This window comes from Schistocerca americana, chromosome 1 (genome assembly GCF_021461395.2).
Source record: "Schistocerca americana isolate TAMUIC-IGC-003095 chromosome 1, iqSchAmer2.1, whole genome shotgun sequence".
NCBI lineage: Eukaryota > Metazoa > Arthropoda > Insecta > Orthoptera > Acrididae > Schistocerca > Schistocerca americana.
In genome coordinates this window covers 41633722-41654437 of record NC_060119.1, presented here as the reverse complement: position 1 = coordinate 41654437, position 20716 = coordinate 41633722, and positions in this window count along the sequence as shown.

The following is a 20716-nucleotide window of genomic DNA, read 5'->3' as shown; positions in this document are numbered from 1 at the left end:
CCGTGACAGTTTTACAACGGAACCTTACATTCCATGAGTAGTACTTTACATTTACATTTGGGTCTTCGAACCAACGGTTGCTATATTATTGGATTCTAATATCGTGAATCAGTCTGTTAATACTGAGGGACAACTGCATTTTACAGTCATGGAGATGTGTGCAAACCATGAGATTATCTCGACTGATATCACCTGTCTAAGTGGCTAATTCTGCAGTATGCACAATCAGAGACACAGCTGTTTCCTCATCGCTCTCACACACTTACTCTTAATGTTAGTAACAATGTCGACTTACACTAGGGGGGCCCTCCAGCGGCGCATCGACCAGTATTACATCTCGTTCCTTGGGGCAAATCTCTGTTTGAGTAGTCAGGTCGCTGTCTTGATCCTTAAACGGTGGATTATCTTCTACGATCTTAATCACTTTGAAGCGCCCAATAACGTTGACCTGTGGGTCGTTTGAACTTATAGTTATTTATTCAGCTAGGATGTCATATATCAATCATAGATAAAGCTTTGGATACTGCACTTAGCATTCTTAAACAGATTATATGTTAAATTAGCAGCCCTTAAATGTAGGCTATAAGAAGACGTCAGTTAGAAACTAAGTTATCAAATAAGTTAGAGAACTGTGTGATACAAGAATGAAAGGTCGATGGTTAGTGGTAGGTTGACACGACTATTTCTATCTCATCCATGAATAGTTACGCAGGCACTTGATAGAAAAAGCTGAGACGATGGGCCTAGATTGGAATATAAGAAACAATTTATTACCGAAGCAGTGCATAATGTGCGAAAAGACATAAAGAGGCCGCCGCCGTGGTCGAGCGGTTGTAGGCGCTTCAGTCTGGAGCCACGCGACCGCTACGGTCGCAGGTTCGAATCCTTCCTCGGGCATGGATGACGTGACGTCCTTAGGTTAGTTAGGTTTAAGTAGTTCTAAGTTCTAGGGGACTGATGACCTCAGATGATAAGTCTCATAGTGCTCAGAGCCATTAGAACCATTTCACATAATGAGTTTAGCTCTCACAGAAAAATGAAACCAACCTCTTAACCAAAAGATGTAACCACATGAGTCATTTTTCATGGCCTGTTTTGTAGGTAACGTTCGAGACGGTTTTTTCTTTACTACTTACCACAGTACAGCACAAACTTATGAATGCCAAATACACAGTAAAGTAAGCATGTATCTCAAACCAGAGTGTTGTGCAAACGTTTTCGTAGACCCTGTCTGGTGCCATAGTCAAACTCCGTTAACTTCACTAACCCAACGAATCTAAATCAATTCCCAGCAAGAAATAAGAGTTTTTGGTGAAACTGACGTCAGCGATTCTCGTATCTGACACTAGATTTCCCGATTATTTCCTGGATCTGGGCGATTGTTTAAATGAGTAGCGGGGAATCGTACAGACTGAATGTTGAACTCAGGCCACCACAAGAACGGAGCGTGAGTCGGTGTCAGGCCACAGTACAGAGCACGTGGCGTGAACTCCACGGCAGAGGCACTGTCCGTGTCTGCATCCTAAACGATGGAAAGCTGATGTGTAGGTTTTAACTTGGGGTGTCCACTGGTGCAAAGGGGCATATTGTGAGTTAGGAGCCACAGGTTGTGTCCCCATATTATGGGAACTGCTAGGTCCACAACGGTGAAAAGGTAAGGCTGGAGTGGGACGAAGGACCACCTGGATCTTATGTGGTTAACAGCACGGCTCCCTGAGGTGACAGGCTGCTGCGAAGCTAACTGAAATTTTGTTGACTCTGCTAAGAAACGAGCGAGCACTGACATAGGATAATGCGAATAAATTCTGGAGTGGAAGAACAGAACTCACATGTGTCTACATGGAGAACGCCTGATTGGCTGAACGTGACATAGGACAGATGGTGGGAGTCAGAAGTTGCCTGTTTCTCAGCTCCAGCACAATGAACCTATGACTGGTATATTATGTTAAATAGGGGAGATTTTTGCACTGTTACAAGGGATCTGATTGGCTGGTGCTCAGGAGAGTAAGTCATTGATTATCCGACACCACGCACACCCCGAAAAGTAAATAAAATTTATGGTACTTATTGGGAGCGCTCTGTGGAACAAACTTTCATCGTTGACTCACCAGCGGACACATCAGTTGAGAAAGGCACATAGAGTCTCGGCTCTCAGGGAGAGCAGTCTTCAGTACAGGTCAGATGACTGAGAGTGCTGCAGCCACTACGGCAGCCTCCCGCGGCCACGGGTAACGATAAGTATGGTGAGCGACAGCGGCGTTCGCTAACTAAGCTGCAGGGTGTATGTAACGATTTCCGACTGACATTACGACTTCCACCGTTCAGTTGAGTTTCATGGTAATCTCGAACACAACTTGTACTGAGTCAAGACAATGGGTGCAGGCACGAGTATTTCTGTACTTCTTTCATATGTGACTAATATTCGGGAAGCACTGTGGAACTATTGCGAACGTGGTTGTTTTCCCAAACTAATTAACCAATCTTTGCCAAGGTATGGGTATTTTAGTTACAGTATAAAGTAAGTTAATACACTACTGGCCATTAAAATTGCCACACCAAAAAGAAATGCAGATGATAAACGGGTATTCACTGGACAAATATATTATACTAGAACTGACATGTGATGATATTTTCACGCAGTTTGGGTGCATGGATCCTGAGAAATCAGTGCCCAGATCAACCACCTCTGGTCTTAATAACGGCCTTGATACGCCTGGGCATTGAGTCAAACAGAGCTTGACTGGCGAGTACAGGTACAGATGACCATGCAGCTTCAACACGATACCACAGTTCATCAAGAGTAGTGACTGGCATATTGTGACGAGCCAGTTGCTCGGCCACGATTGACCAGACATTTCAATTGGTGAGAGATCTGGAGAATGTGCTGGCCAGGGCAGCAGTCGACATTTTCTGTATCCAGAAAGGCCCGTACAGGACCTACAACATGCGGTCGTGCATTATCCTGCTGAAATGTAGGGTATCGCAGGGATCGAATGAAGGGTAGAGCCACGGGTCGTAACACATCTGAAATGTAATGTCCACTGTTCAAAGTGCCGTCAATGCGAACAAGAGGTGACCGAGACGTGTAACCAATGGCACCCCATACCACCACTCCTGGTGATACGCCAGTATGGCGATGACGAATACTCGCTTCCAATGTGCGTTCACCGCAGTGTCGCCACACATTTATGTGACCATCATGATGCTGTAAACAGAACCTGGATTCATCCGAAAAAAATGGCGTTATGCCATTCGTGCATCGCAGGCGCTCCTGTCTGTGATGCACCGTCAAGGGTAACCGCAGCCATGGGCTCCGAGCTGATAGTCCATGCTGCTGCAAACGTCGTCGAACTGTTCGTGCAGACGGTTGTTGTCTTCCAAACGTCCCCATCTGTTGACTCAGGGATCGAGACGTGGCTGCACGATCCGTTACAGCCATGCGGATAAGATGCCTGTCATCTCGACTGCTAGTGATACGAGGCCGTTGGGATCCAGCACGCCGTTCCGTATTACCCTCCTGAACCCACCGATTTCATATTCTGCTCACAGTCATTAGAACTCGACTAACGCGAGTAGCAATATCGTGATACGATTAACCGCAATCGCGATAGACTACAATCCGATCTTTATCAAAATCCGAAACGTGATGGTACGCATTTCTCCTCCTTACACGAGGCATCACAACAACGTTTCACCAGGCAACGCCGGTCAACTGCTGTTTGTGTATGAGAAATCGGTTGGAAACTTTCCTAATTTCAGCACGTTGTAGGTGTCGCCACCGGCGTCAACCTTGTGTGAATGCTCTGAAAAGCTAATCATTTGCATATCACAGCATCTTCTTCCTGTCGGTTAAATCTCGCGTCTGTAGCACGTCATCTTCGTGGTGTTGCAATTTTAATGGCCAGTAGTATACTTAATGAACATAATAGTTTTCTGTTCGTGTGCGCTTATGTTTAACATGACGTCTGTAGCGAAGTGTAATACATACAGCCCTATAGTGACCACTGTTCCATTCAGTAGTGTCATAAACCCCCTATTTACATCCTTATAACGCCGCTGGGACCAAAATTTGTTAAATAAATTCAATTTATTAATTTTGGCCTTGCCCAATACCTTTAACTAAACGCCTATTATCCTATAGGAAGCAATTTGTTAATCGGTAAGGTCACCCGGTACGGATACTTCTGACTTCCAGAGAGGTATGTCGATGGCTTCGTCGTAACCTCACAAAGGGAGCTTCCTAACGGAAACGTAATTAATTTTTACATTATTATGTACAATCTTGTGCCAAAGAAAAGTGTTTCTTTCAATTAAAAGTGAATCACGTGGAGTTATTAATTACCTATATGTCAGTTGCTCTGATAAAACATTACTCGTTGTACTGACAGTATTTAGTGACACGTAGTGGATTTTCGCGCTGTTCCTGTATAGTATCAGAGCCCCTATATCTCCTGTAAGATTATTAACGCAGCACAATTTTATCAGCACCTGTCATATTAGAACCCTTTATAATTGTGTACATTGTCCTTGCTCTTAATTACTCTCTTTACGTGCTAAAACTTCAGTTATTAAGCTGATCGCAGACGAAGTGTAGATACAGATGGGATGACATCTGGTTTCGTCTTCGGAGTAATCCTATCAGAACCTGCACCAAGGCTCCTGGGCCATCTCTGATTCGCTCCAGTGAGAGGCAGTAACACATTTTTGCGAGTTGTGCCATTGACGTCGTGTGTGCTGTTATTACTACTATTTCACACAAATAGTCTGGCTAAGTTAAGTGGTTGTAACTCACGCTTACCTCATCACGTGAACAGTTGTTGATGTAATTATAATAAACCAGAAAAGACTGCACTGATGCTCTCCATGTGTCAGGGCTGTTTTAAGAAATTTAAGTTGTTCTCCGTATGCCATTTGTGTCAGTCGCAGAGTATTTCATTAATACAGTTGGAATGTATTCGAAGTCTGATTAACTTCGACTAATTCTTACCAAGTTTTCTCCTATGTTAACGTAGTCACTTCGCTTCTACCATGTACGTTAGATGAGTCATCACTTTCTTGCAGGTATAAATCGCCGAACTGTTGTAACTGATTCCGAGTGCTTTATTGGTTCCCTACTGTCTCACAAGTGCCACTGATGGTACTGGTATTCAGCTTGTGGTTTCGTACCAGGGTATCCTACTGAAGTGTTCAGTTCCGTTAACAGTCTGGGCCAATATCACTCATACCTGTATCTTTACGTACATGGCAGATATCTCTTTGATGTGATAGGTCCTGGCGCCAGTATTTGTGCCCAGTTAAATTCACGTCGGCCAATCGGATTGCGGTTCTCCGTGTTTAGATAAACTACATAAAACGGTTATCGGCATATGTGGTGTCACCGCCAGACACCACACTTGCTAGGTGGTAGTTTAAATCGGCCGCGGTCCATGTAGTACATGTCGGACCCGCGTGTCGCCACTGTGATCGCAGACCTAGCGCCACCACCAAGGCAGGTCTCGTGATACGAGAGTGGACTCGACCCCAGTTGTACGAGAACCAAGCTACCGCCCAGTTGTACGCGAACCTAGCTATCGCCCAGTTGTACGAAGCCTTTCTCTCTCATTAGCCGAGAGACAGAATAGCCATCTAAGTTAATGGCTACGAACTAGCAAGGAGCCAATTGTATCAGTGCCTATAGCTTACGAGTAATCAAGAGAGATGTATTCCAAGGAATCAATAAAAGATAAGTAAAAAGCATCTACATACTTTTCTTCGTATTCATTTATAAGTTCTCATGTTCCAGACTTCACGCCCGCCTGCTGTATTGCTGTATGCCGTGCACTGTCGGCTACCGCGTAGTCAAGCTTTCTTTTTCAGCAATCCACTTCACAGTGTCGGTCCAGCTACCGATACTACATATGGCGACGAGGGAAAAGAGTTTGTATTAATTGTTTGCTTCATTGACGACGTTTTAAACTGTTCTACTTGCTTACATTTCATTGTGTCATGGCTTCGCCACATTCTCCAGATGTACTGTCCGAATTTTATCGCTTGCAGACTCAGCAGACGCAGGCGTTACTGGATGCCCTTGGACAGCTCGTCCAGGGTCAACGTACCATTCAAACCGATGCGGCCGCCGCCGCTTCTTCGCTACCGCTGCCACTGAACGCTGTTGCACCTCCCTTTCGACCATACGTGGCAGCCGACGAGACCTGGCAAGAGTGGTCTCGTCAGTTCGCCTTTCACATGGCTGCCTACAGAATTCAAGGTAATGAGCGGCAGCCGTTTTTGCTTTCTTGTGTCGGTGTGTCCACATACCGTGTGATAGTGAAATTGTTTCCCCGCCGCGACGTAGCAACTTTGTCATACGAGGAAATTTTGTCTGCATTAGATGCCTATTTCAAAGAAACAGTTAATGTGGTTGCAAAACGGTATACGTTTTTTCGTACAAAACGTACGGCCGGTCAAACTAATAGGGAGTGGGTAGCAACATTGCAAGGACTTACTAGGGACTGTGCCTTTGAATGTGACTGTGGTCTTTCTTATTCAGATACAATGGTGCGTGATGCAATTGCACAGAACGTTTCTGATGTTCGCATACGGGAGCAAATTTTGAAACTAGTTAATCCCTCCCTTCAACAAGTGATAGACATATTGGATAGACAGGACACACTGGACTGTGCTCAGGAATCTTTTGCAACTTCGCCAGCCGTGTGTAACGTTAACCGGCCCGCTGGACGCGCAGCGCGGCCCGGTAACCGGGCCTCGCGCCCGGCCGCCCAGCGACCGCCGCGTGCTAAGCCAGGTGTGCCGCGCCAGCCCACAAATGCAGTGAAATCATGCCCGCGGTGTGCTACTAGACATTCGCGTGAACATTGCCCGTCACGCCAAGCTATTTGCTTTTTCTGCAATAAGAAAGGACATGTTCAAAGTGTTTGCCAGAAAAAGCTCAGATCAGACAATCACAATCGTTCCAGGCCCTTTGCTTCGCGCCGGAATCGAACCAAGGACACTCAGGCTCGTGGACCTTCGCCTATGGCCATTCATGTCGTTAATTCCACTTCGTCCAGTGACACTTTCTCTAACAGTGACTGTGTTCGTCCCACAAAAACTGTGCGTCGACGTCGCCGGAAATCACGTCCATTAGCAAGTGATTCTGTACCAGTGTCTGTTCCAATTGCACAAAACAGTCGCTCTTGTCGTCAGCAGAACAATAAACTTTTTGTGGACTTAGACTTTGAAGGCAAAGTGATACCATTCCAGCTCGATACCGGAGCTGCAGTTTCATTGCTCAATCACGACACATACAAACAACTGGGCGCACCTCCGTTGCGTGCCGCAAATGTTAAGCTCACTACATATTCCGGACAGAAACTTCCTGTGTTAGGACAGTGCAGCCTTCTTGCAACATACAAGGGACAAACAAAACTTGTGTCATTTTACGTTCTTCGTTCTTCTACGCCAGTGAACTTGTTTGGTCTAGATTTATTTAAGTTGTTTAACATGTCTATTGTAAATCAGGTCCTCTCAGTGAATCAGACTGTGCCTACAGACAGTGTTTCTCGGCTGTGTGACGAATTTGCAGACATTTTTGCACCGGGCTTAGGTTGCGCTAAAAACTATGAAGCCCATTTAGAACTGAAGGTCAACGCGCAACCGAAATTTTTCAGGGCGCGCAATGTTCCCCACGCATTGCGTGATGAGGTCGCAAGAACGTTACACGATCTCGAATCACAGGGTGTAATTGAACGTGTGCAAGCTTCTCTCTGGGCCTCACCCTTAGTCATTTTGCCAAAACCTTCCGGAAAATTGAGACTTTGCGTGGACTTCAAGGCCACAGTGAATCCACAGCTAGTGACTGCTACTTTTCCTTTGCCCCGCCCGGAAGATCTTTTTGCTAAACTGTGCCCGGGAAAATATTTTTCAAAATTGGACCTAGCCGATGCGTACTTGCAAATACCGGTGGACGACGAATCCCAGCGCGTATTGGTGGTTAACACGCATCTTGGATTGTACCGCTTCAAAAGACTGCCATTCGGGTGTGCATCCGCCCCTGCCTTGTTTCAGCAATATTTACAAACTATTTGTGCGTCGGTCCCTACTGCAGCCAACTATCTGGACGATATAGTGATCTCCGGACAGACAGAAGAAGATCATCTTGCGAACTTACGAACATTATTTCAGGTCTTGCGGCAAAATGGTCTTCGCTTGAGGAAGGACAAATGTGTGTTTTTTGCTCGTGACTTACCATACCTGGGACATGTCATTAATGCCCAAGGCATACATCCGAGTCCAGAGCACCTCCGTGCCATACAAGACTTGCCGTCCCCTAAAACTCTGAAACAGCTACAGAGTGTGTTGGGTAAAATTAATTATTACCATAAATATGTGCGCAATGCCTCTTCCATTTCAGCTCCGCTTCATCGCTTACGCCGTAAAGGTGTTCCGTTCGTCTGGACGACGGAATGCGAACGCGCCTTTCGCCAGTTGAAATCGGCGTTGCTTTCTAATACTTGCCTTACGCCATTCGATCCCCAGAAACCCCTTTTGTTGATGGTAGATGCATCGGATTTCGGGATCGGTGCTGTGCTTGCGCACAAAGTTGGCTCCCATGATCGCCCTATTGCCTTTGCGTCCAAATTGCTCTCGTCTGCGCAAAGAAATTATTCACAGATAGAGAAAGAAGCTTTGGCTCTCGTGTTTGGTGTTACTAAGTTCCATGATTTCTTGTATGGTCGTCACTTTACCATCATCACAGACCACAAACCTTTGACATCGCTTTTTCATCCGTCCAAGCCTGTACCTCCACGTACAGCGCAGAAATTCATTCGCTGGTCTATTTTCCTCTCGCAATACCGCTACGATATCTTGTATCGGTCCACTGCTAAGCACGGCAACGCCGATGCGTTGTCCCGTTTGCCTGTTGCTGAGGATCAAGCATTCGATTCTTCCGAACTTGCTTGCATGTTCATTGATTCGGAAACCGATGAAGTGGTCGAATCGTTTCCGATTGATTTTCGTCGTGTAGCTACAGCCACAGCTGCTGACCCTGTCCTTGCTACTGTTTTACGTTTTGTTGCTACGCAATGGCCTTTGTCAAAGTCTCGGATCGAGGATCCGTTGGTTCGCCGATTTTTTTGCTCACAAGGAGAGACTTTTTGTTCGACGTGGTGTTTTGTTGTTGCGTTCTGATAATGATCAGTCCAGAGTCGTGGTCCCACGTTCGTTACAGTCCTCTGTTTTACGGCTTCTTCACCAAGGACATTGGGGTATAGTGCGAACGAAACAACTTGCTCGTCAGCACTGTACTTGGTTCGGAATCGATGCTGCGATTACGAATATGTGTTCTTCGTGCCCGGCGTGTGCCGAACAACAATCCGCACCGCCGCGGAAAGTCTTTGCGTGGCCAAAAGCCACTTCCCCTTGGCAACGCTTGCACATTGATTTTGCTGGTCCATTCTGGAATGCTCGATGGTTGGTTCTGGTCGACGCCTTCAGTAATTTTCCTTTTGTTGTCCGGATGTCTTCCACGACGTCCTCCGCCACCATCCAAGCGTTGTCTGCTATCTTTTGCATTGAAGGTCTTCCGCAGACTATTGTTTCCGACAATGGCCCACAATTCATGTCCGCAGAATTCCGGTCTTTCTGCCAGGCCAATGGTATTCAACATCTGACATCCGCGCCGTTTTCGCCTCAGTCCAACGGTGCCGCTGAACGATTGGTCCGGACTTTCAAGTCACAGATGTTGAAATTGAAAGAGTCGCATTCTCGGGAGGACGCATTGTTGCTGTTTTTGTCTTCGTATCGCTCTCAGCCCCGAGATGGTCGCTCGCCGGCTGAGTTGCTCCACGGTCGTCCTCATCGCACCTTGATGTCTTTGCTGCATCCGCCGCATCAGTTTCCTGTGCAGCGGCAGACTCCTGCTTTTGCTCCAGGCGACGGTGTATTTTATCGCAACTATCGAGGTTCACGGCGTTGGCTCGCAGGGCGCATTCTTCGCTGCCTCGGCCGCGCGATGTATTTGGTTTTGGGGGCCTCTGGTGAGGTGCGTCGGCATCTCAATCAGCTGCGCCTCTGTCGTCGCTCGGGTTCTGCCGCTCCCCGTCTGCTTTCAGCGACGGTGCCGTCCGGTCAGCGCCCTGGGGACCCATCTACTGGCTCGCCTCATCCCCAGGTGTTACCGACGATGCCTTCCATTTTGCCCCATGGCGACGCGCCGCCGCCGCAGCAGCAGCAGCAGCAGCAGCAGCCGCCGCCGCCGCCGACCGCATTCGACGCTTCGTTGCAGCCGCCAGGCGCCTCCCAGGGTCACGCGCCGCCGATCGCTTCCCGTGACCAGCTGTCCTCCGCCATGGAACTCCAGCCCGCTCCGGACCACATGACGTCATCGCGCGTCGGCTACCCCGACGCAATGGAGGTCGACACTTCGGCCCCTCATGTTTCTTTACGGGCGCATACACCGCATGTTGACGTGCACCCTGGACTAGTTTTGCAGGCGTTTCCTAGCTCCCCTCGGACCGGATGGCCGGGTGCGGGTGGCACAGCCTCGCCTGTTGTTAGGCTCCCCACCTCATCGCATACGTCAACATGTGGTCCTCCCCACGGCGGGCGGAAGCCTTATTCCACGACCGTTCGCCGATTTGCGGGGGAGGAATGTGGTGTCACCGCCAGACACCACACTTGCTAGGTGGTAGTTTAAATCGGCCGCGGTCCATGTAGTACATGTCGGACCCGCGTGTCGCCACTGTGATCGCAGACCTAGCGCCACCACCAAGGCAGGTCTCGTGATACGAGAGTGGACTCGACCCCAGTTGTACGAGAACCAAGCTACCGCCCAGTTGTACGCGAACCTAGCTATCGCCCAGTTGTACGAAGCCTTTCTCTCTCATTAGCCGAGAGACAGAATAGCCATCTAAGTTAATGGCTACGAACTAGCAAGGAGCCAATTGTATCAGTGCCTATAGCTTACGAGTAATCAAGAGAGATGTATTCCAAGGAATCAATAAAAGATAAGTAAAAAGCATCTACATACTTTTCTTCGTATTCATTTATAAGTTCTCATGTTCCAGACTTCACGCCCGTCGGCGTGAGTGTGTACGCGTGCCTTTCTATCGGCTACCCGTCACTGTGGACTGGCTGCCTTGTCAGTCCACTTCAGCATACCTGCGTTTAAAATGAGTCAAACGGTTTATTCCCCGTCATTCCACACTCCGAACTACATATATAATGAATTCGTCGACACTGGATGCCGTTCGCTAGTCTTACACCATTACCTCAAATCTGCGATACAGATGGACGGATGTGTCTCCGACTGGCAGTAGTCATTCGCCAGTTGTGACTTGCACGGCTGCAGATCTATAATTTGTGCTCATGAAGCTGTTTGAAGCTGCTGTGTTTCACACATGTGTTATAATCGTAACCCGTGGATATTTTACACTGGGCCTTACTGTCCCACAATAGTAACTATCCGTACGACCCAATATTTAAATCATCATCTTGTAACGAATCTATCATTTGACCATAATAAAGTGAATCCCTTAAACTATCCTTCCGTAATTTGTAGTCGAGGAGGCATGTCTGGAGCATCAGAAAATCTCGATAGACATGATCTGGCAGAGTGGCTGATTCTGCAATGAGTGCAGTTTAAGAAGTACCTGTTGTTTCTCAGCTCTCAACTTGTCTGTTCGACTCTCCCTGCCTGCTATCCATGGCAGTAATGACACTGACTTACCCCAGCAGGGCCCTCCGGCGGCGCGGCGACCAGTTTATTCTCACGTCTCTTGCGATGACGGCGACGCTGTTCAGTGTGTTTGCGCTCGCGGTCATCAGACGGTGGTGTTTCTTCGGCTGCCTTTCTCTTCTTGACGCGCCCAACAGCATGGCCCTGTAGATGATTTGGTTTTACTATCGCTTATTCAGCTGGGATGCCATATGTCTAACAGAATGAAACTTTAGACAACTGACTTAGCTTTGTTAAACACATGGTATATTAAGTTAGCAGACCATAATTGTGTCTAATAACGAATGTGAAATGTGATGTTATAAGCGTTTGTCAAAAAATAATATATCAAACAGAGATAGAGAAGTGAGAGGCACGCGAATGAAAAGGGTACAGAATGTTTTAATGGGGCACATTTAACAAAATAAAGGTTGGTTGACATTAATAATGATTTGGCATCTAGGAGCAATGAACCCGCGCACCTGAAGGGGGAAGAATGTGAAGGTGTGCAAAGTGTATAAACACCAGATTGTTGTCCGCCCACTGTGTAGTGCGCAACATATGAAGAAAACTGAAACATGTCAATAGATATATGACTCGAAAAACATAGACATTGTCTGTTCAGTTTTGTGTATAACGTTTGTAATGCATCTTTGTTCACTAATGGCGACAATAGAGCAGAAGTATACGTACAGCTAGAACATAGTGGAAATGGAAATGTCGTGTGGCTAGGGCCGCCCGTCGGGTAGACCGTTCCCCTGGTGCAGGACTTTCGATTTGACGCCACTTCGGTGACCTGCGCGTCGATGGGGATGAAATGATGATGATTAGGACAACATAACACCCAGTCCCTGAGCGGAGAAAATCTCCGACCCAGCCGGGAATCGAACCCGGGCCCTTAGGATTGACAGTCTGTCACGCTGACCACTCAGCTACTGGGGCGGACAAGAACATAATGAAATACGCAGGCAATTGTAAACAAGAAAATTTGATAGCGAGAACCTATATTTATTTTTATAACACTCTCTATTAACACCTTAATTTCTCTCACTTGATCCTCTGATCGTCATTTGAATATACGTATAAAGCTCTACGAGGCAGCCTAGTCTACCCCCAATTCACATTCTGGAAGACTACACAAAGAGATTACGACAACATCGTTACCTTTTGTTTAAGAGCCCCTCACACTATACAACTCTCTGTTATATCTTCGTGTGGTTTGGTCTGGTTACTTATATTCTTATTAACTACTCTTCATGCTTCAAAACCTTATTCTGTATGTCACACTGATGGGGGCCACAAGCACTGGAACTGTAAACCATATACGTCGCATTGGTATCGTGTCTGTTTCTCCTGCAACTACTGAACAGAAGTTGAAGTCAGATTTTTGCCTCCTATTACCGACAACATATGACCACTGCAGTTCATACCAGCACATAGTTTCATGAACAAGTATTGAAGCTAACACTCTGTATGATCGTACATCGTGTACTGGACACTTGAGGTAGCATGTCGAATGCACATGGGAAACCATGTAAGACTGAATCGACTGTTAACATATGTTTTTAGCTTGTGTTTCCGACGAGTGGTATATTCCGTGTCCTTGTAAATTTACAACGGAAGTTTACTTTCCACAGCAGTATCATTCCGTTGTATGTCACATTTATTTTAGGATATTGTAACTACTGCTATTTTGTATTAATGGATTATAACAAAGTGAATTCCTTACCTAGTCCCACGTGTAAAAATGAGAGAGCTGTCTGGGAGAGTGACTGTTTCTGCGATGTATAACCAGTAGTACTGATGTTTGCTCACCTCTGCACGGCAGTCCTTCCGAGTATCGTCCTTACTATTCTCTTCTTTCTTGATGCGAGGGGCAGGTCCTGGAGTCGGTTGACAGGGAAAGATCTCGAAGATGGAGGATATTCTGGCTCCCTTCTCTCTCTGAAGCGTCCGTACTCCATAAACTGTGGGTTTTTTGTTTTTGCAATTAGTGACTCATGTAGTATTGCATATATCTAACACATAGGAATACTCTAGACATTCGACTTACCACATTTGAATGGATTTTGTATCACAGAGGCAGTTCGTAATTGTAAAGTCTGGAGAATGTGTTACATCTACATCTACATAACTACTCTGCAATTCACATTTAAGTGCTTGGCAGAGGGTTCATCGAACCACAATCATACTATCTCTCTACCATTCCACTCCCAAACAGCGCGAGGGAAAAACGAATACCTAAACCTTTCTGTTCGAGCTCTGATTTCTCTTATTTTATTTAGATGATCATTCCTACCTATGTAGGTTGGGCTCAACAAAATATTTTCGCATTCGGAAGAGAAAGTTGGTGACTGAAATTTCGTAAATAGATCTCGCCGCGACGAAAAACGTCTTTGCTGTAGTGACTTCCATCCCAATTCGCGTATCATATCTGCCACACTCTCTCCCCTACTACGTGATAATACAAAACGAGCTGCCCTTTTTTGCACCCTTTCGATGTCCTCCGTCAATCCCACCTGGTAGGGATCCCACACCGCGCAGCAATATTCTAACAGAGGACGAACGAGTGTAGTGTAAGCTGTCTCTTTAGTGGACTTGTTGCATCTTCTAAGTGTCCTGCCAATGAAACGCAACCTTCGGCTCGCCTTCCCCACAATATTATCTATGTAGTCTTTCCAACTGAAGTTGTTCGTAATTTTAACACCCAGGTACTTAGTTGAATTGACAGCCGTGAGAATTGTACTATTTATTGAGTAATCGATTTCCAACGGATTTCTTTTGGAACTCATGTGGATCACCTCACACTTTTCGTTATTTAGCGTCAACTGCCACCTGCCACACCATACAGCAATCTTTTCTAAATCACTTTGCAACTGATACTGGTCTTCGGATGACCTTACTAGACGGTAAATTACAGCATCATCTGCGAACAACCTAAGAGAACTGCTCAGATAGTCACCTAGGTCATTTATATAGATCAGGAACAGCAGAGGTCCCAGGACGCTTCCCTGGGGAACACCTGATATCACTTCAGTTTTACTCGATGATTTGCCGTCTATTACTACGAACTGCGACTTTCCTGACAGGAAATCACGAGTCCAGTCGAACAACTGAGACGATATCCCATAGGCCCGCAGCTTGATTAGAAGTCGCTTGTGAGGAACGGTGTCAAAAGCTTTCCGGAAATCTAGAAATATGGAATCAACTTGAGATCGCCTGTCGAGAGCGGCTATTACTTCGTGCGAATATAGAGCTAGCTGCGTTGCACAAGAACGATGTTTTCAGAAACCATGCTGATTACGTATCAATATATCGTTCCCTTCGAGGTGATTCATAATGTTTCAATACAGTATATTCTCCAAAACCCTACTGCAAACCGACGTCAATGATATAGGTCTGTAGTTAGATGGATTACTCCTACTACCCTTCTTAAACACTGGTGCGACCTGCGCAATTTTCCAGTCTGTAGGTACAGATCTATCGGTGAGCGAGCGGTTTTATATGAGTGCTAAGTAGGGAGCTATTGTATCAGCGTAATCTGAAAAGAACCTAATCGGTATACAATCTGGACCTGAAGACTTGCCCGTATCAAGCGATTTGAGTTGCATCGCAACCCCTAAGGTATCTACTTCTAAGAAACACATGCTAGCAGCTGTTCGTGTTTCAAATTGTGGAATATTCCATTCATCTTCCCTGGTGAAGGAATTTCGGAAAACTGCGTTCAATAACTCCGCTTTAGCGGCACAGTCGTCGGTAACAGTACCATCGGGACTGCGCAGCGAAGGTATTGACTGCGTCTTGCCGCTTGTGTTATAGGGAGTGGTTATATATTAAGAAATTAAATAAACTAGGAAATGAGAGGTACAAGGCTGAAAAGGTGAGGCAAACCTTTAATGGAACATGCTCAACAGGATTGGACGCAGGTTAATGGGACTGCTGCTAAGAAATCCTGAACTAGTTAACGGCCAATTGACACCAAAACTTTTGTGTAGGTGCTAACTGTACAAGATATTAAGTAGATTTTGCCATTGCAGTGTGGTAAACATACTGGTATAAAAAGGTTAGCCCATTAAGAAGAATGAAACCAGTCAAGAGACTCATGTTCCTTAAACGTAATTGATTAACTTAGGCCCAGGGTGGGTATAACTTCTACAATGATGTTTGGTTACCAATTACAGTAGTTCATGTGTATGCATGGTTTCGAACTCTAAGTACATAGTAAATTTTGCATGCAAATATAAACATGAAACTTGGAAACGAAAATATAAAGTTATGATAATAATACTACCCTAAATCATCTGCTGAATTAAATTAATTAATGTAATACCTTGTCAATATCATATAAATTAGGTGTCCTGATAAATTATTAGATGGAATAAATTTAGCCACATATAATAACTCAGATTCATCGCACGGTGTAATAGTTTCTGAAATTGTTAGTTGCTCTAAAGTTATTATATCTTTTTTCTTTAATGATTCACACCAATAATATCACTCCCTATGTACATCGTTATTCTTTTTAATTATTGTTTTATTATAGTACAATTGTATCGTTTAGGTATATGCCTAAGTAAACATACTTGACCTACCGTTGCAGAATATCTTTCTAGGGCTTAAATGGTTTCCAGTTTTTAGGTAACATCTAAGTTTCATTGACAATTGTTCTTGTATGTTTATAGATCCAGAACCTCCGCCTTGATGCAGCAAAGGCCGTATTTCTCCAATGAATAATGTAGTAGTGTTATCAAATGGAAAACCAAGCAAGCGTTCGTAAGCGCCAATGCTTTAAATTAAATTTTCCCTACTAATAAATGCAAGGAGCGATCTAATGCAAACCAGACCAACATTTAGCCATCAGATCGGACCCAGGGGCCATCATTCGGTAATACTTTCGATTTCCACAGGGTTTTCAATAATCAGTGTTCTACCATGCACCAATGGTATTCTTTAAGGGAGCAATCTTAACTGTCACTTGTGCTACGGCTCCTTAACAGCACTTACGCTGACGCATTGACGATGATATTATGGTTATAGCACAAGACTATTTGGGGATACGTATTGACTGACAAAGTCAGTGTTCTTTTTGTGACAAAATATCATGTCTATTGCCTTTCAGTAGAGCATGACAATTCCGAAACAGTGACTCTTTTGCACGGTTTACGCTTTTGATGTTGAAACTGGTAACTCAGAATGCTTGTCAGAGACATAGGTAAGGCTTTCATCAGGGGAATAAGCCGACAAACGTTTTATTGTACTGGTTCGCTATCTTCAGACGTCGTGGGTCGAGATTTCCAACACACTATGTGATACGTGTAGCTAGGAAAGAGCATATGGTCTAAAACATTTCCTGTCTGTCTCCATTCTTGAATCACACTTCAATCGTTAAGACCAGCTCAAACAGTGATAAAATAACTACTACTGCAAGCAACGCCTTCAGCAGATTTCAGGGTCGTCAATGAGGTCTGGCTTAACCTGAGACTGAAAGTAATTCACCCAATGTCCCATTCGTTCACTAAAGAATTCACCCTCGAATGAGCTTACTGCTGTCATGAGCCGAAAAACAAAAGTCCACAATTCTGGTTGCAGTTTGCCATCCGACACTAACGCGATCATATTATGGTGCCTTTACTTAGATTCAGTTTCTGATTACGTGTAATAGGTGTAGGATGCCGTTTGGTCCCCACAATATCTTGACAAGAAAATGTACTGTGAAACATTCGCCACCTCTGGTCCTCTCTAATGAAGCGCAGCAATTTTTTTCACGATTTTTCCTTTACAGTTCGCTACGTTTTCATACAATCTGTGCAAATAAACAATCTGCTTACAGGATCACACTTGTCTCAACGGGTCACTTGGGCTATTATTATTACGGTAATCGGAATTATCCTCCATAACGGTTTCGAGAGAAAGAATATAGGGGACTTGTAACCAAGCATATGGAATCGCAGAAGCATTCTCCTTCCTTTTACGATCAACGTTCGTCTAGCTGTCACTTTCTTGGACGCATTATTCGTTGGGCGTTGTGTACTCACAAGTCTATGTCCATCTTCTCGTGCTCTTCACTCCGTCTCCTCCCACCACTCTCTCCATGTTTCTACTTCTCAGTAGTCTCTCCTTCCGCCGCCCGCTGTTGCCGAGAGGTTCTAGGCGCTTCAGTCTGGAACCGCGCGACTGCTGCGGTCGCAGTGTTCGAATCCTGCCTCGGGCATGGATATGTGTTTTGTCCTTAGGTTAGTTAGGTTTAAGTTGTTCTAAGTTCTAGGGGACTGATGACCTCAGATGTGAAGTCCCATAGTGCTCAGAGCCATTTGAACCATTCTCTCCTTCCATCTGCTCATCCTTTCTCTGTGCTCCCCCTCTATCTATGCACTCCTTTCCCTTATGTCGCTCTCCTGCTCCCCCCTCTACTGCCACTTCCTCGTACCCCCACCCTCTTATTACTTCATCCCATCCTTCCCTCCCCCCTTTTGTTTGACCGTCTCCTCCTCTTCCCCTGTCAATCCATTTCTGGCTCCCCCTCTCTCTGTCCATCCTCTTCTCCCCTTTCTCCGCCCTTCTCTTCTCTCCCTGTCAAAGTCGTTATCTTCCTCTTTCCTTTCGCTGTCCATCTCCTCCTCTCCTCTCCTCTCTATCTGTCCATTTCCTCCTCCACCACTTGTCTGTCACCTCCTCTCACTATCTGTTTCGATCTCCTCCTTTTCCCTCACTGTATATCCACATCCTCCTGTCCCCTTGTCTGTCCGTGTTATCACTCCCACAAGTATAGGAGGCTTGTGATTCTCATCTCACAATATGTTTTTCCCAGATCGTAACGAATATGTGTACCAAATATCTTAAACATATGGGATGAGATTTTTGCAGTGTCTTTGACAGTGTATGGACATGACAACTATGTTTCACATATACTTACAATACAGAGTCCGCCAGAAAAATGTATACACTCTTTGTCAGGCCCTATCGAGATATCGATAATATCGTTCGATTTGAGTTACGAGTGTGTTGTAGTAGGATCTTTGGCTAAACAGCTGTTAGTACTTTTGTCTTGGAATTGAGAAAACAAGATGGCCGGAGCACGCTTGACATTCTAGCAACGAAAATGTATAGTGAAGTGATTTTTCAGGTTTGATGATGCCGTTGAAGTGCAACATCAGTGCAGGCGGGAGTTCGAAAAGGGAACCGCCAACCCGCACAACAATTAAATGCATCATTGATAATTTTGAAATGCATCGAACGATTTGTGATATTCATAAAGGAAGATCAGGAAGAAAGCGTACAGCTACAAGTCCTGCATCGTCGACATTCGTGTTGGAAATTATTTTGTGAATTCTACTCAGAAGTCTGCTACGCAATGTGCACGTGAAGTGAGGGTTAGCAGTACAAGCGTACACAGAATCCTGAAAGCTGCAAAGTTGAAAGTTTACGTTCCACGATTACTGAACGCGATTTACGATGACGATCCTGATCGCCGAATGCAATTTTGCGATTTGTATCAGCAAATGGTAACGGATGACGAACAATTTGTGACGAAGGTAGTGTGGAGTGAGGAGACGCAATTTAAACTTAATGGAACTGAGAATCTGCATGACAGTGTGTGATGGACAGCGGAAAATCCGCATGTTTTATGTGGAAAAAGCGCTCAATCTACCAGGGGTCCATTTGTTGTGTGGACTATCAACCAGGGGCTTAGCAGAACTCTCTTTCTTTGATGCTACTGTCACTGGAGAAATGCACCTGGAAATTTTACACGCATGAATTTTGGCAGGTATATGTGCTCTATATGGTGCTGATGAAGAAGTCTTCTACCAACAGGACGGGGTGCCACAACACTACCACCTAGGCACAGGAGTTTTCCTGGATGATAATTTCCCGGGGCATTGGATTAGACGAGGAGGGCCCATTGAGTTCCCTACACGGTCGCCAGGTCTAACACCTATGGGCTTTTACTTGTGGCGAACTATGAAAGATAACGTCTATCGACGTAAGCCACGCTCGCTGGAGGAACTTCGCCAGGACATTACAGCGACATGTGCAGCGACGTAGTTGCGGCGACCGCTCGTCGTTCTGTTATGTGTATAGCCGCCAACGGTAACATTTTAGACAATTAAAGTAAAAATGTGTGAAACTGTAGGTTGTAAAACATGTGTGATAACTATTAAATACACTCCTGGAAATTGAAATAAGAACACCGTGAATTCATTGTCCCAGGAAGGGGAAACTTTATTGACACATTCCTGGGGCCAGATACATCACATGATCACACTGACAGAACCACAGGCACATAGACACAGGCAACAGAGCATGCACAATGTCGGCACTACTACAGTGTATATCCACCTTTCGCAGCAATGCAGGCTGCTATTCTCCCATGGAGACGATCGTAGAGATGCTGGATGTAGTCCTGTGGAACGGCTTGCCATGCCATTTCCACCTGGCGCCTCAGTTGGACCAGCGTTCGTGCTGGACGTGCAGACCGCGTGAGACGACGCTTCATCCAGTCCCAAACATGCTCAATGGGGGACAGATCTGGAGATCTTGCTGGCCAGGGTAGTTGACTTACACCTTCTAGAGCACGTTGGGTGGCACAGGATACATGCGGACGTGCATTGTCCTGTTGGAACAGCAAGTTCCCTTGCCGGTCTAGGAATGGTAGAACGATGGGTTCGATGACGGTTTGGATGTACCGTGCACTATTCGGTGTCCCCTCGACGATCACCAGTGGTGTACGGCCAGTGTAGGAGATCGCTCCCCACACCATGATGCCGGGTGTTGGCCCTGTGTGCCTCGGTCGTATGCAGTCCTGATTGTGGCGCTCACCTGCACGGCGCCAAACACGCATACGGCCATCATTGGCACCAAGGCAGAAGCGACTCTCATCGCTGAAGACGACACGTCTCCATTCGTCCCTCCATTCACGCTTGTCGCGACACCACTGGAGGCGGGCTGCACGATGTTGGGGCGTGAGCGGAAGACGGCCTAACGGTGTGCGGGACCGTAGCCCAGCTTCATGGAGACGGT